This window comes from Nelusetta ayraudi, unplaced genomic scaffold (genome assembly GCF_046127955.1).
Source record: "Nelusetta ayraudi isolate G7.1 ecotype Tasmania unplaced genomic scaffold, CSIRO-AGI_Nayr_v1 ptg000002l, whole genome shotgun sequence".
NCBI classification, from domain to species: Eukaryota; Metazoa; Chordata; class Actinopteri; order Tetraodontiformes; family Monacanthidae; genus Nelusetta; species Nelusetta ayraudi.
The window spans coordinates 11,782,052-11,808,500 of record NW_027466052.1 but is presented as its reverse complement, the minus strand read 5'-3'; positions in this window follow the sequence as shown (position 1 = coordinate 11,808,500).

Below are 26,449 nucleotides of genomic sequence, written 5' to 3'. Positions count from 1 at the left end.
AGCCTTATTTCAATGCAAGTCTATGGGGTGAAATTTCAACTTTGTCCTAGAGACATGGGGCCACTTGCTCTTTCATCAGGAGCCCCCAAGAAGCGCCTACACCAAATTTGGGGCTTCTAGTATTTGAGGAACCCTAACCCTAACCTTAACCCTAACCCTAACCCTAACCCTAGCTTCATCTTTATTTCAATGCAAGTCTATGGGGTGAAATTTCAACTTTGTCCTAGAGACATGGGGCCACTTGCTCTTTCATCAGGAGCCCCCAAGAAGCGCCCACAGAAAATTTGGGGCTTCTAGTACTTGAGGAACCCTAACCCTAACCTTAACCCTAACCCTAACCCTAACCCTAGCTTCAGCCTTATTTCAATGCAAGTCTATGGGGTGAAATTTCAACTTTGTCCTAGAGACACGGGGCCACTTGCTCTTTCATCAGGAGCCCCCAAGAAGCGCCCACAGCAAATTTGGGGCTTCTAGTACTTGAGGAACCCTAACCCTAACCTTAACCCTAACCCTAACCCTAACCCTAGCTTCAACCTTATTTCAATGCAAGTCTATGGGGTGAAATTTCAACTTTGTCCTAGAGACATGGGGCCACATGTTCTTTCATCAGGAGCCCCCAAGAAGCTCCCACAGCAAATTTGGGGCTTCTAGTACTTGAGGAACCCTAACCCTAACCTTAACCCTAACCCTAACCCTAACCCTAACCCTAGCTTCAGCCTTATTTCAATGCAAGTCTATGGGGTGAAATTTCAACTTTGTCCTAGAGACATGGGGCCACATGTTCTTTCATCAGGAGCCCCCAAGAAGCGCCCACAGCAAATTTGGGGCTTCTAGTACTTGAGGAACCCTAACCCTAACCTTAACCCTAACCCTAACCCTAACCCTAGCTTCAGCCTTATTTCAATGCAAGTCTATGGGGTGAAATTTCAACTTTGTCCTAGAGACATGGGGCCACTTGCTCTTTCATCAGGAGCCCCCAAGAAGCGCCTACACCAAATTTGGGGCTTCTAGTATTTGAGGAACCCTAACCCTAACCTTAACCCTAACCCTAACCCTAACCCTAGCTTCATCTTTATTTCAATGCAAGTCTATGGGGTGAAATTTCAACTTTGTCCTAGAGACATGGGGCCACTTGCTCTTTCATCAGGAGCCCCCAAGAAGCGCCCACAGAAAATTTGGGGCTTCTAGTACTTGAGGAACCCTAACCCTAACCTTAACCCTAACCCTAACCCTAACCCTAACCCTAACCCTAGCTTCAGCCTTATTTCAATGCAAGTCTATGGGGTGAAATTTCAACTTTGTCCTAGAGACATGGGGCCACTTGCTCTTTCATCAGGAGCCCCCAAGAAGCGCCCACAGCAAATTTGGGGCTTCTAGTACTTGAGGAACCCTAACCCTAACCTTAACCCTAACCCTAACCCTAACCCTAGCTTCAGCCTTATTTCAATGCAAGTCTATGGGGTGAAATTTCAACTTTGTCCTAGAGACATGGGGCCACTTGTTCTTTCATCAGGAGCCCCCAAGAAGCGCCCACAGCAAATTTGGGGCTTCTAGTACTTGAGGAACCCTAACCCTAACCTTAACCCTAACCCTAACCCTAACCCTAGCTTCAGCCTTATTTCAATGCAAGTCTATGGGGTGAAATTTCAACTTTGTCCTAGAGACATGGGGCCACTTGCTCTTTCATCAGGAGCCCCCAAGAAGCGCCTACACCAAATTTGGGGCTTCTAGTATTTGAGGAACCCTAACCCTAACCTTAACCCTAACCCTAACCCTAACCCTAGCTTCATCTTTATTTCAATGCAAGTCTATGGGGTGAAATTTCAACTTTGTCCTAGAGACATGGGGCCGCTTGCTCTTTCATCAGGAGCCCCCAAGAAGCGCCCTCAGAAAATTTGGGGCTTCTAGTACTTGAGGAACCTTAACCCTAACCTTAACCCTAACCCTAACCCTAACCCTAACCCTAACCCTAGCTTCAGCCTTATTTCAATGCAAGTCTATGGGGTGAAATTTCAACTTTGTCCTAGAGACATGGGGCCACTTGCTCTTTCATCAGGAGCCCCCAAGAAGCGCCCACAGCAAATTTGGGGCTTCTAGTACTTGAGGAACCCTAACCCTAACCTTAACCCTAACCCTAACCCTAACCCTAGCTTCAGCCTTATTTCAATGCAAGTCTATGGGGTGAAATTTCAACTTTGTCCTAGAGACATGGGGCCACTTGCTCTTTCATCAGGAGCCCCCAAGAAGCGCCTACACCAAATTTGGGGCTTCTAGTATTTGAGGAACCCTAACCCTAACCTTAACCCTAACCCTAACCCTAACCCTAGCTTCATCTTTATTTCAATGCAAGTCTATGGGGTGAAATTTCAACTTTGTCCTAGAGACATGGGGCCACTTGCTCTTTCATCAGGAGCCCCCAAGAAGCGCCCACAGAAAATTTGGGGCTTCTAGTACTTGAGGAACCCTAACCCTAACCTTAACCCTAACCCTAACCCTAACCCTAGCTTCAGCCTTATTTCAATGCAAGTCTATGGGGTGAAATTTCAACTTTGTCCTAGAGACATGGGGCCACTTGCTCTTTCATCAGGAGCCCCCAAGAAGCGCCCACAGCAAATTTGGGGCTTCTAGTACTTGAGGAACCCTAACCCTAACCTTAACCCTAACCCTAACCCTAACCCTAGCTTCAACCTTATTTCAATGCAAGTCTATGGGGTGAAATTTCAACTTTGTCCTAGAGACATGGGGCCACATGTTCTTTCATCAGGAGCCCCCAAGAAGCGCCCACAGCAAATTTGGGGCTTCTAGTACTTGAGGAACCCTAACCCTAACCTTAACCCTAACCCTAACCCTAGCTTCAGCCTTATTTCAATGCAAGTCTATGGGGTGAAATTTCAACTTTGTCCTAGAGACATGGGGCCACTTGCTCTTTCATCAGGAGCCCCCAAGAAGCGCCTACACCAAATTTGGGGCTTCTAGTATTTGAGGAACCCTAACCCTAACCTTAACCCTAACCCTAACCCTAACCCTAGCTTCATCTTTATTTCAATGCAAGTCTATGGGGTGAAATTTCAACTTTGTCCTAGAGACATGGGGCCGCTTGCTCTTTCATCAGGAGCCCCCAAGAAGCGCCCTCAGAAAATTTGGGGCTTCTAGTACTTGAGGAACCTTAACCCTAACCTTAACCCTAACCCTAACCCTAACCCTAACCCTAACCCTAGCTTCAGCCTTATTTCAATGCAAGTCTATGGGGTGAAATTTCAACTTTGTCCTAGAGACATGGGGCCACTTGCTCTTTCATCAGGAGCCCCCAAGAAGCGCCCACAGCAAATTTGGGGCTTCTAGTACTTGAGGAACCCTAACCCTAACCTTAACCCTAACCCTAACCCTAACCCTAGCTTCAGCCTTATTTCAATGCAAGTCTATGGGGTGAAATTTCAACTTTGTCCTAGAGACATGGGGCCACTTGCTCTTTCATCAGGAGCCCCCAAGAAGCGCCCACAGCAAATTTGGGGCTTCTAGTACTTGAGGAACCCTAACCCTAACCTTAACCCTAACCCTAACCCTAACCCTAGCTTCAGCCTTATTTCAATGCAAGTCTATGGGGTGAAATTTCAACTTTGTCCTAGAGACATGGGGCCACTTGCTCTTTCATCAGGAGCCCCCAAGAAGTGCCCACAGCAAATTTGGGGCTTCTAGTACTTGAGGAACCCTAACCCTAACCTTAACCCTAACCCTAACCCTAACCCTCGCTTCAACCTTATTTCAATGCAAGTCTATGGGGTGAAATTTCAACTTTGTCCTATAGACATGGGGCCACATGTTCTTTCATCAGGAGCCCCCAAGAAGCGCCCACAGCAAATTTGCGGCATCTAGTACTTGAGGAACCCTAACCCTAACCTTAACCCTAACCCTAACCCTAACCCTAGCTTCAGCCTTATTTCAATGCAAGTCTATGGGGTGAAATTTCAACTTTGTCCTACAGACATGGGGCCACATGTTCTTTCATCAGGAGCCCCCAAGAAGCGCCCACAGCAAATTTGGGGCTTCTAGTACTTGAGGAACCCTAACCCTAACCTTAACCCTAACCCTAACCCTAACCCTAACCCTAGCTTCAGCCTTATTTCAATGCAAGTCTATGGGGTGAAATTTCAACTTTGTCCTAGAGACATGGGGCCACTTGCTCTTTCATCAGGAGCCCCCAAGAAGCGCCTACACCAAATTTGGGGCTTCTAGTATTTGAGGAACCCAAACCCTAACCTTAACCCTAACCCTAACCCTACCCCTAGCTTCATCTTTATTTCAATGCAAGTCTATGGGGTGAAATTTCAACTTTGTCCTAGAGACATGGGGCCACTTGCTCTTTCATCAGGAGCCCCCAAGAAGCGCCCTCAGAAAATTTGGGGCTTCTAGTACTTGAGGAACCCTAACCCTAACCTTAACCTTAACCCTAACCCTAACCCTAGCTTCAGCCTTATTTCAATGCAAGTCTATGGGGTGAAATTTCAACTTTGTCCTAGAGACATGGGGCCACTTGCTCTTTCATCAGGAGCCCCCAAGAAGCGCCCACAGCAAATTTGGGGCTTCTAGTACTTGAGGAACCCTAACCCTAACCTTAACCCTAACCCTAACCCTAACCCTAGCTTCAGCCTTATTTCAATGCAAGTCTATGGGGTGAAATTTCAACTTTGTCCTAGAGACATGGGGCCACTTGCTCTTTCATCAGGAGCCCCCAAGAAGCGCCCACAGCAAATTTGGGGCTTCTAGTACTTGAGGAACCCTAACCCTAACCTTAACCCTAACCCTAACCCTAACCCTAGCTTCAGCCTTATTTCAATGCAAGTCTATGGGGTGAAATTTCAACTTTGTCCTAGAGACATGGGGCCACTTGCTCTTTCATCAGGAGCCCCCAAGAAGCGCCCACAGCAAATTTGGGGCTTCTAGTACTTGAGGAACCCTAACCCTAACCTTAACCCTAACCCTAACCCTAACCCTAGCTTCAGCCTTATTTCAATGCAAGTCTATGGGGTGAAATTTCAACTTTGTCCTAGAGACATGGGGCCACTTGCTCTTTCATCAGGAGCCCCCAAGAAGCGCCCACAGAAAATTTGGGGCTTCTAGTACTTGAGGAACCCTAACCCTAACCTTAACCCTAACCCTAACCCTAACCCTAACCCTAGCTTCAGCCTTATTTCAATGCAAGTCTATGGGGTGAAATTTCAACTTTGTCCTAGAGACATGGGGCCACTTGCTCTTTCATCAGGAGCCCCCAAGAAGCGCCCACAGCAAATTTGGGGCTTCTAGTACTTGAGGAACCCTAACCCTAACCTTAACCCTAACCCTAACCCTAACCCTAGCTTCAGCCTTATTTCAATGCAAGTCTATGGGGTGAAATTCCAACTTTGTCCTAGAGACATGGGGCCACTTGCTCTTTCATCAGGAGCCCCCAAGAAGCGCCCACAGCAAATTTGGGGCTTCTAGTACTTGAGGAACCCTAACCCTAACCTTAACCCTAACCCTAACCCTAACCCTAACCTTAGCTTCAGCCTTATTTCAATGCAAGTCTATGGGGTGAAATTTCAACTTTGTCCTAGAGACATGGGGCCACTTGCTCTTTCATCAGGAGCCCCCAAGAAGCGCCCTCAGAAAATTTGGGGCTTCTAGTACTTGAGGAACCCTAACCCTAACCTTAACCTTAACCCTAACCCTAACCCTAGCTTCAGCCTTATTTCAATGCAAGTCTATGGGGTGAAATTTCAACTTTGTCCTAGAGACATGGGGCCACTTGCTCTTTCATCAGGAGCCCCCAAGAAGCGCCCACAGCAAATTTGGGGCTTCTAGTACTTGAGGAACCCTAACCCTAACCTTAACCCTAACCCTAACCCTAACCCTAACCTTAGCTTCAGCCTTATTTCAATGCAAGTCTATGGGGTGAAATTCCAACTTTGTCCTAGAGACATGGGGCCACTTGCTCTTTCATCAGGAGCCCCCAAGAAGCGCCCACAGCAAATTTGGGGCTTCTAGTACTTGAGGAACCACAACCCTAACCTTAACCCTAACCCTAACCCTAACCCTAGCTTCAGCCTTATTTCAATGCAAGTCTATGGGGTGAAATTTCAACTTTGTCCTAGAGACATGGGGCCACTTGCTCTTTCATCAGGAGCCCCCAAGAAGCGCCCACAGAAAATTTGGGGCTTCTAGTACTTGAGGAACCCTAACCCTAACCTTAACCCTAACCCTAACCCTAACCCTAACCCTAGCTTCAGCCTTATTTCAATGCAAGTCTATGGGGTGAAATTTCAACTTTGTCCTAGAGACATGGGGCCACTTGCTCTTTCATCAGGAGCCCCCAAGAAGCGCCCACAGAAAATTTGGGGCTTCTAGTACTTGAGGAACCCTAACCCTAACCTTAACCCTAACCCTAACCCTAACCCTAACCCTAGCTTCAGCCTTATTTCAATGCAAGTCTATGGGGTGAAATTTCAACTTTGTCCTAGAGACATGGGGCCACTTGCTCTTTCATCAGGAGCCCCCAAGAAGCGCCCACAGCAAATTTGGGGCTTCTAGTACTTGAGGAACCCTAACCCTAACCCTAACCCTAGATTCAGGCTTATTTCAATGCAAGTCTATGGGGTGAAATTTCAACTTTGTCCTAGAGACATGGGGCCACTTGCTCTTTCATCAGGAGCTCCCAAGAAGCGCCCACAGCAAATTTGGGGCTTCTAGTACTTGAGGAACCCTAACCCTAACCTTAACCCTAACCCTAACCCTAACCCTAGCCCTAGCTTCAACCTTATTTCAATGCAAGTCTATGGGGTGAAATTTCAACTTTGTCCTAGAGACATGGGGCCACTTGCTCTTTCATCAGGAGCCCCGAAGAAGCGCCTACACCAAATTTGGGGCTTCTAGTATTTGAGGAACCCTAACCCTAACCTTAACCCTAACCCTAACCCTAACCCTAGCTTCATGTTTATTTCAATGCAAGTCTATGGGGTGAAATTTCAACTTTGTCCTAGAGACATGGGGCCACTTGCTCTTTCATCAGGAGCCCCCAAGAAGCGCCCACAGCAAATTTGGGGCTTCTAGTACTTGAGGAACCCTAACCCTAACCTTAACCCTAACCCTAACCCTAACCCTCGCTTCAACCTTATTTCAATGCAAGTCTATGGGGTGAAATTTCAACTTTGTCCTATAGACATGGGGCCACATGTTCTTTCATCAGGAGCCCCCAAGAAGCGCCCACAGCAAATTTGCGGCATCTAGTACTTGAGGAACCCTAACCCTAACCTTAACCCTAACCCTAACCCTAACCCTAACCCTAGCTTCAGCCTTATTTCAATGCAAGTCTATGGGGTGAAATTTCAACTTTGTCCTAGAGACATGGGGCCACTTGCTCTTTCATCAGGAGCCCCCAAGAAGCGCCTACACCAAATTTGGGGCTTCTAGTATTTGAGGAACCCAAACCCTAACCTTAACCCTAACCCTAACCCTACCCCTAGCTTCATCTTTATTTCAATGCAAGTCTATGGGGTGAAATTTCAACTTTGTCCTAGAGACATGGGGCCACTTGCTCTTTCATCAGGAGCCCCCAAGAAGCGCCCTCAGAAAATTTGGGGCTTCTAGTACTTGAGGAACCCTAACCCTAACCTTAACCCTAACCCTAACCCTAACCCTAGCTTCAGCCTTATTTCAATGCAAGTCTATGGGGTGAAATTTCAACTTTGTCCTAGAGACATGGGGCCACTTGCTCTTTCATCAGGAGCCCCCAAGAAGCGCCCACAGCAAATTTGGGGCTTCTAGTACTTGAGGAACCCTAACCCTAACCCTAACCCTAACCCTAACCTTAACCCTAACCCTAACCCTAACCCTAGCTTCACCCTTATTTCAATGCAAGTCTATGGGGTGAAATTTCAACTTTGTCCTATAGACATGGGGCCACATGTTCTTTCATCAGGAGCCCCCAAGAAGCGCCCACAGCAAATTTGCGGCATCTAGTACTTGAGGAACCCTAACCCTAACCTTAACCCTAACCCTAACCCTAACCCTAACCCTAGCTTCAGCCTTATTTCAATGCAAGTCTATGGGGTGAAATTTCAACTTTGTCCTAGAGACATGGGGCCACATGTTCTTTCATCAGGAGCCCCCAAGAAGCGCCCACAGCAAATTTGGGGCTTCTAGTACTTGAGGAACCCTAACCCTAACCTTAACCCTAACCCTAACCCTAACCCTAACCCTAGCTTCAGCCTTATTTCAATGCAAGTCTATGGGGTGAAATTTCAACTTTGTCCTAGAGACATGGGGCCACTTGCTCTTTCATCAGGAGCCCCCAAGAAGCGCCTACACCAAATTTGGGGCTTCTAGTATTTGAGGAACCCAAACCCTAACCTTAACCCTAACCCTAACCCTACCCCTAGCTTCATCTTTATTTCAATGCAAGTCTATGGGGTGAAATTTCAACTTTGTCCTAGAGACATGGGGCCACTTGCTCTTTCATCAGGAGCCCCCAAGAAGCGCCCTCAGAAAATTTGGGGCTTCTAGTACTTGAGGAACCCTAACCCTAACCTTAACCTTAACCCTAACCCTAACCCTAGCTTCAGCCTTATTTCAATGCAAGTCTATGGGGTGAAATTTCAACTTTGTCCTAGAGACATGGGGCCACTTGCTCTTTCATCAGGAGCCCCCAAGAAGCGCCCACAGCAAATTTGGGGCTTCTAGTACTTGAGGAACCCTAACCCTAACCTTAACCCTAACCCTAACCCTAACCCTAGCTTCAGCCTTATTTCAATGCAAGTCTATGGGGTGAAATTTAAACTTTGTCCAAGAGACATGGGGCCACTTGCTCTTTCATCAGGAGCCCCCAAGAAGCGCCCACAGCAAATTTGGGGCTTCTAGTACTTGAGGAACCCTAACCCTAACCTTAACCCTAAACCTAACCCTAGCTTCAGCCTTATTTCAATGCAAGTCTATGGGGTGAAATTTCAACTTTGTCCTAGAGACATGGGGCCACTTGCTCTTTCATCAGGAGCCCCCAAGAAGCGCCCACAGCAAATTTGGGGCTTCTAGTACTTGAGGAACCCTAACCCTAACCTTAACCCTAACCCTAACCCTAACCCTAGCTTCAGCCTTATTTCAATGCAAGTCTATGGGGTGAAATTTCAACTTTGTCCTAGAGACATGGGGCCACTTGCTCTTTCATCAGGAGCCCCCAAGAAGCGCCCACAGCAAATTTGGGGCTTCTAGTACTTGAGGAACCCTAACCCTAACCTTAACCCTAACCCTAACCCTAGCTTCAGCCTTATTTCAATGCAAGTCTATGGGGTGAAATTTCAACTTTGTCCTAGAGACATGGGGCCACTTGTTCTTTCATCAGGAGCCCCCAAGAAGCGCCCACAGCAAATTTGGGGCTTCTAGTACTTGAGGAACCCTAACCATAACCCAAACCCTAACCCTAGCTTCAGCCTTATTTCAATGCAAGTCTATGGGGTGAAATTTCAACTTTGTCCTAGAGACATGGGGCCACTTGCTCTTTCATCAGGAGCCCCCAAGAAGCGCCCACAGAAAATTTGGGGCTTCTAGTACTTGAGGAACCCTAACCCTAACCCTAACCCTAGCTTCAGCCTTATTTCAATGCAAGTCTATGGGGTGAAATTTCAACTTTGTCCTAGAGACATGGGGCCACTTGCTCTTTCATCAGGAGCCCCCAAGAAGCGCCCACAGCAAATTTGGGGCTTCTAGTACTTGAGGAACCCTAACCCTAACCTTAACCCTAACCCTAACCCTAACCCTAGCTTCAGCCTTATTTCAATGCAAGTCTATGGGGTGAAATTCCAACTTTGTCCTATTGACATGGGGGCACTTGCTCTTTCATCAGGAGCCCCCAAGAAGCGCCCACAGCAAATTTGGGGCTTCTAGTACTTGAGGAACCCTAACCCTAACCTTAACCTTAACCCTAACCCTAACCCTAGCTTCAGCCTTATTTCAATGCAAGTCTATGGGGTGAAATTTCAACTTTGTCCTAGAGACATGGGGCCACTTGCTCTTTCATCAGGAGCCCCCAAGAAGCGCCTACACCAAATTTGGGGCTTCTAGTACTTGAGGAACCCTAACCCTAACCTTAACCCTAACCCTAACCCTAACCCTAGCTTCAGCCTTATTTCAATGCAAGTCTATGGGGTGAAATTTCAACTTTGTCCTAGAGACATGGGGCCACTTGCTCTTTCATCAGGAGCCCCCAAGAAGCGCCCACAGCAAATTTGGGGCTTCTAGTACTTGAGGAACCCTAACCCTAACCTTAACCCTAACCCTAACCCTAACCCTAGCTTCAGCCTTATTTCAATGCAAGTCTATGGGGTGAAATTTCAACTTTGTCCTAGAGACATGGGGCCACTTACTCTTTCATCATGAGCCTCCAAAAAGCGCCCACAGCAAATTTGGGGCTTCTAGTACTTGAGGAACCCTAACCCTAACCCTAACCCTAGCTTCAGCCTTATTTCAATGCAAGTCTATGGGGTGAAATTTCAACTTTGTCCTAGAGACATGGGGCCACTTGCTCTTTCATCAGGAGACCCCAAGAAGCGCCCACAGCAAATTTGGGGCTTCTAGTACTTGAGGAACCCTAACCCTAACCTTAACCCTAACCCTAACCCTAACCCTAGCTTCAGCCTTATTTCAATGCAAGTCTATGGGGTGAAATTCCAACTTTGTCCTAGAGACATGGGGGCACTTGCTCTTTCATCAGGAGCCCCCAAGAAGCGCCCACAGCAAATTTGGGGCTTCTAGTACTTGAGGAACCCTAACCCTAACCTTAACCCTAACCCTAACCCTAACCCTAAACCTAGCTTCAGCCTTATTTCAATGCAAGTCTATGGGGTGAAATTTCAACTTTGTCCTAGAGACATGGGGCCACTTGCTCTTTCATCAGGAGCCCCCAAGAAGCGCCCACAGCAAATTTGGGGCTTCTAGTACTTGAGGAACCCTAACCCTAACCTTAACCCTAACCCTAACCCTAACCCTAGCTTCAGCCTTATTTCAATGCAAGTCTATGGGGTGAAATTTCAACTTTGTCCTAGAGACATGGGGCCACTTGCTCTTTCATCATGAGCCCCCAAAAAGCACCCACAGCAAATTTGGGGCTTCTAGTACTTGAGGAACCCTAACCCTAACCCTAACCCTAGCTTCAGCCTTATTTCAATGCAAGTCTATGGGGTGAAATTTCAACTTTGTCCTAGAGACATGGGGCCACTTGCTCTTTCATCAGGAGACCCCAAGAAGCGCCCACAGCAAATTTGGGGCTTCTAGTACTTGAGGAACCCTAACCCTAACCTTAACCCTAACCCTAACCCTAACCCTAGCTTCAGCCTTATTTCAATGCAAGTCTATGGGGTGAAATTCCAACTTTGTCCTAGAGACATGGGGGCACTTGCTTTTTCATCAGGAGCCCCCAAGAAGCGCCCACAGCAAATTTGGGGCTTCTAGTACTTGAGGAACCCTAACCCTAACCTTAACCCTAACCCTAACCCTAACCCTAGCTTCAGCCTTATTTCAATGCAAGTCTATGGGGTGAAATTCCAACTTTGTCCTAGAGACATGGGGGCACTTGCTCTTTCATCAGGAGCCCCCAAGAAGCGCCCACAGCAAATTTGGGGCTTCTAGTACTTGAGGAACCCTAACCCTAACCTTAACCCTAACCCTAACCCTAACCCTAGCTTCAGCCTTATTTCAATGCAAGTCTATGGGGTGAAATTTCAACTTTGTCCTAGAGACATGGGGCCACTTGCTCTTTCATCAGGAGACCCCAAGAAGCGCCCACAGCAAATTTGGGGCTTCTAGTACTTGAGGAACCCTAACCCTAACCTTAACCCTAACCCTAACCCTAAACCTAGCTTCAGCCTTATTTCAATGCAAGTCTATGGGGTGAAATTCCAACTTTGTCCTAGAGACATGGGGGCACTTGCTCTTTCATCAGGAGCCCCCAAGAAGCGCCCACAGCAAATTTGGGGCTTCTAGTACTTGAGGAACCCTAACCCTAACCTTAACCCTAACCCTAACCCTAACCCTAAACCTAGCTTCAGCCTTATTTCAATGCAAGTCTATGGGGTGAAATTTCAACTTTGTCCTAGAGACATGGGGCCACTTGCTCTTTCATCAGGAGCCCCCAAGAAGCGCCCACAGCAAATTTGGGGCTTCTAGTACTTGAGGAACCCTAACCCTAACCTTAACCCTAACCCTAACCCTAACCCTAGCTTCAGCCTTATTTCAATGCAAGTCTATGGGGTGAAATTTCAACTTTGTCCTAGAGACATGGGGCCACTTGCTCTTTCATCATGAGCCCCCAAAAAGCACCCACAGCAAATTTGGGGCTTCTAGTACTTGAGGAACCCTAACCCTAACCCTAACCCTAGCTTCAGCCTTATTTCAATGCAAGTCTATGGGGTGAAATTTCAACTTTGTCCTAGAGACATGGGGCCACTTGCTCTTTCATCAGGAGACCCCAAGAAGCGCCCACAGCAAATTTGGGGCTTCTAGTACTTGAGGAACCCTAACCCTAACCTTAACCCTAACCCTAACCCTAACCCTAGCTTCAGCCTTATTTCAATGCAAGTCTATGGGGTGAAATTCCAACTTTGTCCTAGAGACATGGGGGCACTTGCTTTTTCATCAGGAGCCCCCAAGAAGCGCCCACAGCAAATTTGGGGCTTCTAGTACTTGAGGAACCCTAACCCTAACCTTAACCCTAACCCTAACCCTAACCCTAGCTTCAGCCTTATTTCAATGCAAGTCTATGGGGTGAAATTCCAACTTTGTCCTAGAGACATGGGGGCACTTGCTCTTTCATCAGGAGCCCCCAAGAAGCGCCCACAGCAAATTTGGGGCTTCTAGTACTTGAGGAACCCTAACCCTAACCTTAACCCTAACCCTAACCCTAACCCTAGCTTCAGCCTTATTTCAATGCAAGTCTATGGGGTGAAATTTCAACTTTGTCCTAGAGACATGGGGCCACTTGCTCTTTCATCAGGAGCCCCCAAGAAGCGCCCACAGCAAATTTGGGGCTTCTAGTACTTGAGGAACCCTAACCCTAACCTTAACCCTAACCCTAACCCTAACCCTAGCTTCAGCCTTATTTCAATGCAAGTCTATGGGGTGAAATTTCAACTTTGTCCTAGAGACATGGGGCCACTTACTCTTTCATCATGAGCCCCCAAAAAGCGCCCACAGCAAATTTGGGGCTTCTAGTACTTGAGGAACCCTAACCCTAACCCTAACCCTAGCTTCAGCCTTATTTCAATGCAAGTCTATGGGGTGAAATTTCAACTTTGTCCTAGAGACATGGGGCCACTTGCTCTTTCATCAGGAGACCCCAAGAAGCGCCCACAGCAAATTTGGGGCTTCTAGTACTTGAGGAACCCTAACCCTAACCTTAACCCTAACCCTAACCCTAACCCTAGCTTCAGCCTTATTTCAATGCAAGTCTATGGGGTGAAATTCCAACTTTGTCCTAGAGACATGGGGGCACTTGCTCTTTCATCAGGAGCCCCCAAGAAGCGCCCACAGCAAATTTGGGGCTTCTAGTACTTGAGGAACCCTAACCCTAACCTTAACCCTAACCCTAACCCTAACCCTAAACCTAGCTTCAGCCTTATTTCAATGCAAGTCTATGGGGTGAAATTTCAACTTTGTCCTAGAGACATGGGGCCACTTGCTCTTTCATCAGGAGCCCCCAAGAAGCGCCCACAGCAAATTTGGGGCTTCTAGTACTTGAGGAACCCTAACCCTAACCTTAACCCTAACCCTAACCCTAACCCTAGCTTCAGCCTTATTTCAATGCAAGTCTATGGGGTGAAATTTCAACTTTGTCCTAGAGACATGGGGCCACTTGCTCTTTCATCAGGAGCCCCCAAGAAGCGCCCACAGCAAATTTGGGGCTTCTAGTACTTGAGGATCCCTAACCCTAACCCTAACCCTAGCTTCAGCCTTATTTCAATGCAAGTCTATGGGGTGAAATTTCAACTTTGTCCTAGAGACATGGGGCCACTTGCTCTTTCATCAGGAGCCCCCAAGAAGCGCCCACAGCAAATTTGGGGCTTCTAGTACTTGAGGAACCCTAACCCTAACCTTAACCCTAACCCTAACCCTAACCCTAGCTTCAACCTTATTTCAATGCAAGTCTATTGGGTGAAATTTCAACTTTGTCCTAGAGACATGGAGCCACTTGCTCTTTCATCAGGAGCCCCCAAGAAGCGCCCACAGAAAATTTGGGGCTTCTAGTACTTGAGGAACCCTAACCCTAACCTTAACCCTAACCCTAACCCTAGCTTCAGCCTTATGTCAATGCAAGTCTATGGGGTGAAATTTCAACTTTGTCCTAGAGACATGGGGCCACTTGCTCTTTCATCAGGAGCCCCCAAGAAGCGCCCACAGCAAATTTGGGGCTTCTAGTACTTGAGGAACCCTAACCCTAACCTTAACCCTAACCCTAACCCTAACCCTAGCTTCAACCTTATTTCAATGCAAGTCTATGGGGTGAAATTTCAACTTTGTCCTAGAGACATGGGGCCACATGTTCTTTCATCAGGAGCCCCCAAGAAGCTCCCACAGCAAATTTGGGGCTTCTAGTACTTGAGGAACCCTAACCCTAACCTTAACCCTAACCCTAACCCTAACCCTAACCCTAGCTTCAGCCTTATTTCAATGCAAGTCTATGGGGTGAAATTTCAACTTTGTCCTAGAGACATGGGGCCACTTGCTCTTTCATCAGGAGCCCCCAAGAAGCGCCCACAGCAAATTTGGGGCTTCTAGTACTTGAGGAACCCTAACCCTAACCTTAACCCTAACCCTAACCCTAACCCTAGCTTCAACCTTATTTCAATGCAAGTCTATTGGGTGAAATTTCAACTTTGTCCTAGAGACATGGAGCCACTTGCTCTTTCATCAGGAGCCCCCAAGAAGCGCCCACAGAAAATTTGGGGCTTCTAGTACTTGAGGAACCCTAACCCTAACCTTAACCCTAACCCTAACCCTAGCTTCAGCCTTATGTCAATGCAAGTCTATGGGGTGAAATTTCAACTTTGTCCTAGAGACATGGGGCCACTTGCTCTTTCATCAGGAGCCCCCAAGAAGCGCCCACAGCAAATTTGGGGCTTCTAGTACTTGAGGAACCCTAACCCTAACCTTAACCCTAACCCTAACCCTAACCCTAGCTTCAACCTTATTTCAATGCAAGTCTATGGGGTGAAATTTCAACTTTGTCCTAGAGACATGGGGCCACATGTTCTTTCATCAGGAGCCCCCAAGAAGCTCCCACAGCAAATTTGGGGCTTCTAGTACTTGAGGAACCCTAACCCTAACCTTAACCCTAACCCTAACCCTAACCCTAACCCTAGCTTCAGCCTTATTTCAATGCAAGTCTATGGGGTGAAATTTCAACTTTGTCCTAGAGACATGGGGCCACTTGCTCTTTCATCAGGAGCCCCCAAGAAGCGCCCACAGCAAATTTGGGGCTTCTAGTACTTGAGGAACCCTAACCCTAACCTTAACCCTAACCCTAACCCTAACCCTAGCTTCAACCTTATTTCAATGCAAGTCTATTGGGTGAAATTTCAACTTTGTCCTAGAGACATGGGGCCACTTGCTCTTTCATCAGGAGCCCCCAAGAAGCGCCCACAGAAAATTTGGGGCTTCTAGTACTTGAGGAACCCTAACCCTAACCTTAACCCTAACCCTAACCCTAGCTTCAGCCTTATGTCAATGCAAGTCTATGGGGTGAAATTTCAACTTTGTCCTAGAGACATGGGGCCACTTGCTCTTTCATCAGGAGCCCCCAAGAAGCGCCCACAGAAAATTTGGGGCTTCTAGTACTTGAGGAACCCTAACCCTAACCTTAACCCTAACCCTAACCCTAACCCTAGCTTCAGCCTTATTTCAATGCAAGTCTATGGGGTGAAATTTCAACTTTGTCCTAGAGACATGGGGCCACTTGCTCTTTCATCAGGAGCCCCCAAGAAGCGCCCACAGCAAATTTGGGGCTTCTAGTACTTGAGGAACCCTAACCCTAACCTTAACCCTAACCCTAACCCTAACCCTAGCTTCAGCCTTATTTCAATGCAAGTCTATGGGGTGAAATTTCAACTTTGTTCTAGAGACTTGGGGCCACTTGGTCTTTAATCAGGAGCCCCCAAGAAGCGCCCACAGCAAATTTGGGGCTTCTAGTACTTGAGGAACCCTAACCCTAACCCTAACCCTAGCTTCAGCCTTATTGTCAACCCTAATTCAATGCAAGTCTATGGGGTGAAATTTCAACTTTGTCCTAGAGACATGGGGCCACTTGCTCTTTCATCAGGAGCCCCCAAGAAGCGCCCACAGCAAATTTGGGGCTTCTAGTACTTGAGGAACCCTAACCCTAACCCTAACCCTAGCTTCAGCCTTATTGTCAACCCTAATTCAATGCAAGTCTATGGGGTGAAATTTCAACTTTGTCCTAGAGACATGGGGCCACTTGCTTTTTCATCAGGAGCCCCCAAGAAGCGCCCACACCAAATTTGGGGCTTCTAGTACTTGAGGAACCCTAACCCTAACCTTAACCCTAACCCTAGCTTCAGCCTTATTGTCAACCCTAATTCAATGCAAGTCTATGGGTTGAAATTTAAACTTTGTCCGAGAGACATGGGGCCACTTGCTTTTTCATCAGGAGCCCCCAAGAAGCGCCCACACCAAATTTAGGGCTTCTAGTACTTGAGGAACCCTAACCCTAACCCTAGCTTCAGCCTTATCGTCAACCCTAATTCAATGCAAGTCTATGGGGTGAAATTTAAACTTTGTCCTAGAGACATAGGGCCACTTGCTTTTTCATCAGGAGCCCCCAAGAAGCGCCCACACCAAATTTGGGGCTTCTACTACTTGAGGAAACCTAACCCTAGCTTCAGCCTTATCGTCAACCCTAATTCAATGCAAGTCTATGGGGTGACATTTCAACTTTGTCCTAGAGACATGGGGCCACTTGATTTTTCATCAGGAGCCCCCAAGAAGCGCCCACACCAAATTTGGGGCTTCTAGTACTTGAGGAACCCTAACCCTAACCCTAACCCTAGCTTCAGCCTCATCATCAACCCTAATTCAATGCAAGTCTATGGGGTGAAATTTAAACTTTGTCCGAGAGACATGGTGCCACTTGCTTTTTCATCAGGAGCCCCCAAGAAGCTCCCACACCAAATTTGGGGCTTCTAGTACTTGAGGAACCTTAACCCTAACCCTAGCTTCAGCCTTATCTTCAACCCTAATTCAATGCAAGTCTATGGGGTGAAATTTAAACTTTGTCCGAGAGACATGGGGCCACTTGCTTTTTCATCAGGAGCCCCCAAGAAGCGCCCACACCAAATTCGGGGCTTCTAGTACTTGAGGAACCCTAACCCTAACCCTAACCCTAGCTTCAGCCTTATCGTCAACCCTAATTCAATGCAAGTCTATGGGGTGAAATTTAAACTTTGTCCCAGAGACATGGGGCCAATTGCTTTTTCGTCAGGAGCGCTCAAGACACACCCACCCCAAATTTGGGGCTTCTAGCACATGAGGAACCCTGAAACCCTAACCCTAATTTCACATTTAAGCGTAACCCTAACCCTAATTCCAGCCATAAGCATAACTCTAATGCCATACAAATATATGATTGTCAAAGGTCAACTTTGTCCTAGAGACATGGGACCACTTGCAGGTTTATCGGGATCCCTCAAGACGCACCCACGTCAAATTTTGGGCTTCTAGCCCACGAGGAACCCCAAAACCCTAACCCTAATTCCAGCAGTAACCCTCACCCTTGCTCGAACCCCAACCCCAACTCCAATCCCAACCTCAACCCTAGGTTTAAAAGACTACAACCATATAATTTTATCCCAGAAGCTTCAGCCTCATCCAGATCCTTTATTTTGAGCAATTTTCTCTGAAACACATGGAACTTTTCACTGCTGTGCATTTGGGAGACCTCCGCCACACTCAGTATGTGATTTGGTGACTGCGATAATCCTGCTCTGTTAAACATATCCTGTGCTCTAGTTGTGTTGCACTCCTGAGACAGTGTCAGTGACAAAGTGGCAAGCTCTCAGCTGGAGCTTGACACTTCCTGGAGTGGTTCGGAAACACAGTGGGGTCAGCGCAAACACTCACCGGCACGGAATGGCGCAAAGCTGCAGCCTCACTCAAAGGATTTTATTGGCTGTCATGTTGATTTCCGCTTGTCCTGGGATTAGCATGGGGCCTCAGAGTGGTCCTGTGACTAATGGTCTATGTTTTCTGGCTGTGAAATCAGCAGCTCAAAGCCCCGGACGCTTCTGCCTCTGGGTCGCACTGCTAATGCAGGCCAAGCCTCGCTCTCCTTCACACAGCCGAGGGTAGCCGGGGCTCCTCTCCTCCCTGCATGGTCTCCAGTGTTGGCTTCCCCACCTTTTTTTTTTTATTATCTATCCCTGATGACTAAAGCTTGTTAACGCCAAAGCTACATTTGTGCGGTTAGCTTTGAGATGTGAAGGTCCATCAGAAGTGGACTGCGATCACAGGAGGTGACACAACAGTGGTGGGTGTGTGCCTTTAAATGGGCAGACTTTTTAGCTGACTGACCCAAGACGTCCTCTCACCCTGCTGGCCAGATGTGTACATTGCTCTCGCCAGCCACCTGAGACGGTGCCGTCCACCCCAAAGTAAACATTTCACTCAGGCCTCATTCTTGCCGTTTCCTAAATAAAATATGATTTTTTATTTATTTTTTGTTCTTCCATAAAGGTTAGCAGTCAGTGAAAACGGCGCCCTGCATCTCATGCTTTCTGTCCCCGGAGCGAGCCATATTTCTACCTGGCATTTGCCTGCAACACATTCCTGATATCCTGTCAGATTGAAGGGGGAGGAGGGCGTGGGGTGGAGGAACCAGGGCTGATTGAAGGGATCAGCGTTGGTGCTGGAGGGACGGAGGCTGAGGTGGAGAAAGATGTGAACCCAATCTGCCATGTGTTGACTGTGCTGATGAGGGGCTTGTGCTAAGACCGGCCTCTCTATCCCCTCATTCCTTGTGTTTACTCTGCGGCGAACAATCCTCCCTAACACGGGCTCCCAGAGTGGCCTTCATCGCCCTCCTCAGCCGTATCACCTGCATCGCTGGGAGCCCCTTTTGTATGCCAGAGCGCTCCAATTAAGAAAAGATGACAGCGTACCTGGGGATGGAAGGGCTTCGCTCCGGCTTGTTAATCCGTTACAGGAAGCAAAGTAAGCAAGTGTGATTTGCTAATCAGAGGAGATTTGTGACACGCGTGAATATTTGCTCCATTTACAGCGAGTGTGTGTTTGTTGGGGGCCAGCGGAGAGCCGAGGTAAACTTGAGCCCCATTAAGGGCCGCTGGGCCATCGGAGCAAAAGTCCAGCTAATGTTTTGGGAGAGCGAAAAAGCCTACGGGGAGCCGGAAGTGCGGAGGTGGGCTGAAAGCAAGCCAGAGATCCAGGGAATAAAAATAAATAGATAAATAGGTGGACGAAATGGCATGAGAGGAGCTTGGGAAATAGCACGTCTATTCTCTCACGCAGCATGTTTGTTTATTTATGGCGTCTGACGGCGTGGCGGGCGGAGGGCCGGGGGGGAAGATTGGAGCGTCGGCTTTTCTGTCTCGGGGCTCGGCTCCCCTGCCTTTCATTAAGTGTCATTACCAGTGCTTTTCGGAAAAGCCGGCCAGGCTGAGACCCGACTTCCCCTCCGCAGATAGCCGGCCATGCATATGGATGTGCTCGTGATCCCTCTCATCCACCAGCGAGGAGGGAGGAATTAGGCCAGCGAGAAGACTAGCAAGGCGGGGAGTGGTGGCGGGGGCGCTGAGGGTGCGTCCATATCTGACTTTAATGGCAACAAAGAAAAGAAAAAAATGGAGCTATTGCCGAGATGAGAGACGGTGTTTTGGCGCTCGCTCCGCCACTGCTGCCTCGCATGTCACGCTGTTTATCAACGCGCTTCTGAGCGTTGGGCTAAAGACGATCATTTGCACGTCCAACGCAGGTCATCAAATTCACTCCTCACTCGCACGCCGCCAGTTGACTCTGCTCGCCGTACAAGTTAAACGCCGTTCTTTTGTTGTAGAAGTGCATTCCCAGCAATGTGCTATTCATTAGCGCTTTCGCTCCTTCCAGTTGGCTCACTTTGACAACGTCCCCTGATTGATGGGGGGGAGGGCTGGGGGAGGAAGTGGAAGGAGGTGGAGGAGGGGGTGTTATTTGTATACCGGAGAATGAAATATTCATATTGTACGCTTTTCCGAGCAGAAGTTATCGAGAGTCAGTCAGTGTAAATGGTACTCGGGATTAGATTTTCACAGCAGATTGCTGTTATTAAGGGGGGGAGAGAGAGAGAAAAAAAACTAACCCCTTTGAGCAGTCATCTTCCTGGGAGGCAATCTATTTCCCTTTCACGCAGCCAGAGTGCCGGACAGGGCTCTTAATGCACTGAAGCAAAAGTGCTTCAGTCCGCAACCTTTCACGCCTTCACCCCGTCCTTTGTGTGATTGAATAGTTAATAACTGAGTCGCCCATTGAAAGCTCAGCGCCGTCACTCCTTCCGAGGGCCGTCTCCCTGCCTTCTCCTCGTCTGTTTGGCTGCTCCTACCGGACGGATGGACGGATGGAACCACCTCCTCAGCCGCCTTTCCGCCTTTTTTTTTTTTTTTTTTTTTTTTTCCATCTTTGGACTCCCACCAGACTCGCCCCTCATGAGCCCTGCTTTTGTAGCCTGTGCATCAGTATTCTGATGCAGAGGGATCTGTTTTGGTTTTGTTATTCCCTTTAAATCTCATTCTTCTCTAACTCTCTCTCTCTTGCACAGACACACACACACACACACACACACACAGGCGCTCACTCGCACAGCTCATTAGCCCGTCCCACGCTCGCAGCTCCAGCAGAATGTGACCCTGCCTAATTGTGTGCTATGCTCATTTGTTCTCCCTGCATGATGTGACGATTGCTTATTTATTCTCCTCAGGGCTCCCGTCTCACATTAAAATGATTGACTCATTTCATCCACTGCACATTTCCAGGCTTTATTTGATAAGCTCCTATCGCTCGGCATTCCGGTCCTCGCCGTTCTCGGCGCTGAAGAGACGTTAGACAGCGTTGCCGAGGCGCATTATTATTCATTCTCTGGCTTTGTTTCTCCAGCTAATTATCTGTGTTAGCCAAATAATTTCGCATGTGCGACTGCGTCGGTTCCCGTGGAATGGAGCCGCACAAAAGGGCAGACATTAACGATGCAGTCGGCGGTAGCCGAGGTGCCAATTGTGTACACAGAGCCGTCGGAGGCGGTCAACAAGCGGCTTAAGAGGGATTGGGACGCAGCCCGAGCGAGCCGAGCAAATTTGCATTCTCTCACAATTTATGTCTGGTTAAGGGCCCGTTTTTTTTTTTTTTATAAATAACAAAGCCATCAAGCCCGTTGTCCAGTCGCATAATGAGGGAGTGTTTGGACACAGGGAAGATCATAACAAGCGCTGGCTGACTGGGGTGCAGGCGGCATCATTACGGCGGTGGTTGCGGGGAGAGTTTGGCCCTGGCTGTGAACGACTGAACCGCCTCGGTGACGCTGCAGCAGCTGGAAACCTGCCAGTGAACCGCCGGAGGTGCTGATAGTGCAGGCCCAACGCCAACCAAAAGGACTTCTGTTTTTTTGTTTTTTTTTCTGACTAATTCCTAATTTCAAATGTTCGCACGAGGCACTTCTTTCTGACAGCGGTTTACACACACACACACACACAAAAAAAAAAACGTTGCACATATCAAATAACGACGGTAATAGGATCAAAACAGCGGATCTTGAGGTGTTAGTTGCCAAGGTATTATTGGTCTGGCTCCAAAAGCTACATTTTCCTCAGACACCTGAAGACGCCACTGTGCTGTTGTGCCCTGAGCATCACCCTGAGACTTTACGGCAAAAATCCTTAATAAGCATCCCTCGCTGTTAGCGGCTCCGCTGCTCTTTGATCAGCCGTTTTATTGCATGTGCTGCCCAAATGAATTCTCGTGTGTTTCAGCTGTGCCCCGACTGCGGGAGGAGTTGTTGGTTACTCAAGCAGAGCCGCAGAAGACGAGCAGACGAGCCTCCGTGGAGTCGGGCAGCTTCTGCAGCCACAAAGAGGAGAATCCCGTTTTCTGATATTCACTTAATGAGCATTTAACCACGAGTTTTTAGTCCTGATTACGCCGATTATTGATTATTAACACAATTGGGGTTCCTCTCCGCGTCTCTGCAGTGACTTTTTGCAAACATCACCATGAAAACACCGCTGAGAAAAGGGACAAAAATGCGAGCTGCATCTAGAGCTTTGCCAAAGCTATTAAACGACCGGGTCACATGTCATTACAGAACAGGTTCTTTGTTGTTATAAAATGGTGCAAAATGATTGACTTTTCTAATAACTAATTTCGCTTTCCCTTCTTGTGTGACTCTTGAGTTTGCGCTCTCATTTAACAGTGCGTCCAACTGTAAGATTACTTTCAGAATCTGCGCAACAAAGCCTACAAAGCGAGCGCTGAACCTATTATAATTAAAAGGCTTTATCTGCATTATTGATCAACTCCGTCTGTGTAGGTGGAACCTTCTAAATAATTTAATTTCATACCCTTACGTTCCCTTTTTTCATGTTTTGTTGAATAAGAATAGTTGGTTTTAATTCCATTAGTTTATGGCACATGCAATTTGAATACACGCCGAGCTCAAAGAGAATATTCATGCATTTTTCACAATAAAGTTTCTGTACGGTGATTTCTACAAAGGATGAGAGGAGCGCTTGATGTGCTCTGAGTCACATACAGTAACTGCTCCGAGAGCCACGGGCCCCTACGAGGCAATGTAGTCAAAAATCTTAATGAACATGGGCAAAGAGACGAGAAATTGCAGCCAAATAAAAGAATAATAAAGGCATCCAAACCCTAACAAGTCCGCCTTTGTTCTTGCACTCCACCCACCACAAGTTGGCTGCGCGAAAGCAGACACTGTTGCAGCTTTGAGGGCAGCTCTGAGAGTTCCATGCCCATCGGCCTTCAATCACATGGGATGTCTGAGTTTGACAGTATAAAGTCTTTCTTCTAGAACAAAATAAGAGCCCTAAGCAATAGTGGATGAGCTGTTAGTAACCGTGCGGTCCTCGGGGGAGGCAGACCACGCATGCGAGTACAGTACACACAAATTGTTGGTTGGGGATGAGACAATGGGCCAGGAAAAGCATTACTGCATGGTGCAACTCTGGTATTTCTTACATGGACTAACAATAACTACAACAACAAAAACTGTGAAAATGTATTTAACTTTATGCAAACCCACAACTATCTCTAAAAAAGAAAAAAGACAGATGTTGTTTTACGGAACGAGTCTCTCCGTGCGGCAGAATTGGCAGAAATGCTTGTTTATCCTCGTCGTGTCTATACACTGTTTCCAGCGACTCTTTTGAATCAAGTCACCAAGCCCTGCCACTCAGAGTGAGCTGTGCAGCTGCACTGCCCCTGGGTGTGAGTGGCTGAGGTCCCCCCCCCCCCCCCCCCCCCCCCCACTGGCTGCACGGAAGGATTAATTCCAGGAAGAGGACACCACAGGTTTCAGCTGTGGTCAGATCAATATTCAACACTCTTTCCAGCGTGGCAGTCAATACGGCACACTTAAGGTGTCTGAGAAAGCCACAGAACACCAATAATTGTTATTAATGCTTTGGACATCCCTGAGCATCGCATTAAAAGGCAATCATTATCTAAAAGCATTCAGCCGCCGCACTCTGCACACCTCCTGCTCTCAAGTTCAGAGTCTTTGGCACAAGGTGGAGAAGATCGTCTTGGTTCAGCCTGTTGACAATTGGAGGATTTTTTTTTTCCAGCTTCAGTCATACTGCAGGTTCAGTGCAGGAGTCAAAACCAAGAGTTGCTTTAAAACTTTCAAACGTAAAACAATTATACGCGTTCTTGTTTTCTCTCATTTTTCCTGCGCATATTAGGATATTTTTGGCACAATTTGTCATAAACACGTTGCTTCATTGAAATAAAGTTAAGTAAGTAAGTAACATATAAGTCAACTCTGTGACTCCAGACCCTGGTTGTCTGACATTTTCTTAATTACCAAGAATCTATCTTAGATGTCAGATTTTCTTTCAAACTAGAACTCAGTCTACCGGGCTGCTCTGGTGTAAGACTGCATGTTATTGTGTTATTGGCTGTCTTCTCCTGAAAAATCCTCACCGCTTGCGTGCTTGTAAGAAGCAAGCTCACTAGTGTGTGTGCGTTTCTATTGGCAGAGGCACCAGAAACCAAAGAGAGTTGGAAAGCAAGAAGATGAAGAAAAGACGAGAGGAGCCAACCAAGTGATTGGACAGACCTATTCAGGTAGAGAAAAAAAAAATATATATATATATGTATATGTATATATATATATATATATACATATACACATATATATACACAAATATATACATACATGTATATCTATATACATTCTATATGTGTGTATATATATATATATTTGATTCTTTGCCGATTCCATTTTAAACATAAATTTCCTCCTCGGTAGCTCCATAGAATATTTGCCGCAGGAACCCAATGTTGGGTGGGGCGCAAACGAAAGCTAACAGTCATGTGCCTCCACGTGTGGGAGGCAGAAGTGATGAAGGTAGAGGGGGTCTGGGAGACGGGGTGGGGGTGCGAGGGGAGGCCGGTGCAACATTCAAAATCCAATCAAGCGAAGGCCGAGCCAGCAGAGTGACTGAGAGGGAGCGAGCGTGGCTGCGGTGCTCAGCTGAAGTTTCCACCGGGCCCTGCTGGGCTCCTAATGCAGCCTTGGAAGTAATTGGGTCCCAGAAGGCTGTTCATTATCGGGGGCCGAGCGAGGCAACAACACGGCGAGGGGACCAGGGGGGGGTGGGGTGGGGAGAGGGAGAAAGAGAAAGAAAATGCCTCATTCTTTGCTCTGCGCCTCCGTCCCAGCGCCATTATGGGACAGGAGTTAATTAAAAGAGCACTTGATGCCTCTGTTTTCCTCATCAATCTCACTTGCACTCTTATTAAGTTTGTAATGACAGCGGCGCTTGTCCCCGCCCAGCACAACGTGGGCTTTGGGGAGGGACCTGGGAGGGTTGTGGGCAGTGTTGTTGGGATTACTCCATAAAAGTAATCCAACTACTGATTACTCCTTTTAAAAAAAAAAGTAATCTAATTACTTCTTTAACGACTCTGTTTCATAAGTAATCAATTGATAATTATTAATTACTTTAGTTAAAAAAAAAAAAAAGATAAACAGTTGCTCAGGGCTTTGGAATGAACTTTATTACGGTGAACATTTTGTATTTTCCAAATATTGCCTCCGTCCTCTTAACATGAATGAATGTTTGCTCTCTGAACACAAACTGCACATTTCACAGAACAGATTCGTGAACAGCACTGGTGCCTTTGGCGGAGACCAAACTGTTAAAATGATCTGCAACATTGTTGTTTTTCTGGTTGTTTTTCTAAATTTCAGACATTTTGAGCTTGCTAAATATTTCAGAAAAGTAATGGAATCGTGACTTGGCAAAGTAATTATGATATGTAATTACTAGTTTTGCCACAGTAATCCCGTTTAATTACTACGCTATTTAAAAAGTAGTTCAATTCCAGCAGTGGATTACTTAGTAACAGATTACTCGCCAGCACTGGTTGTGGGTGTGGATGTGAAGGGTGGTGGTGGTGGTGGGCTACTCGATGTGAGGGACGGCTCGTCGGCTGGGGAAGCCTGGCTGTGGTGGTCAGCGGCCGCCGTCGCCCATAATCCCTCCATCAAATCTCCGGGTGACTATAAAGAGCAGTGGAGGAGAGCCGCAGTCTCCCAGTGCTTCCTCCGTGGGGCGTGGCGGCCCCAGAGAGCCCATTCAAGGAGGCGTGTCCCTGCGCCCTAATCTCCCCCCCCCCCACCACCACCACCACCACCCTCGTCGTCCCAGCCTCGGAGGCCATTTTAATTCCCTGCATCATTACGGGGGACCTTCCCCGGGAAGCTTTGGTAAAGGTGACTGCTGACACCGCTGTCACTCACAAGGACTATTTCAAAATGTCAGGCCCATGGCTGAGATTTGTCTCATTAAAGTTGGCCGAGTCCATTATATCCATCTCCTCCTCCGCCCGCCTGCCACACTCAATCAAGGCGAGCGGCGGAGATTCGAGGTGGTCGAGGGAGCGCTCATCGCGACGCTTATTTGCATGAGGGCCGCGACGATCGCTGACCAACAAGAAAGGAACGGAGTGCGGGAGCGGGGGGGGTGGATCCAGCCTGCGAGTGGTTTTCACGCAACACTGGCAGAAATCACAGGCGGCGAAGGAAGGGAGAGAGAGAGAGAGAGAGAGAGAGAGAGAGAGAGGAGGGAGAAAAAAAACGAGGAAAAAAAAAACCCTGGGCTTTATGTCTTTTCCCTCCAAATTGATGCGAGCC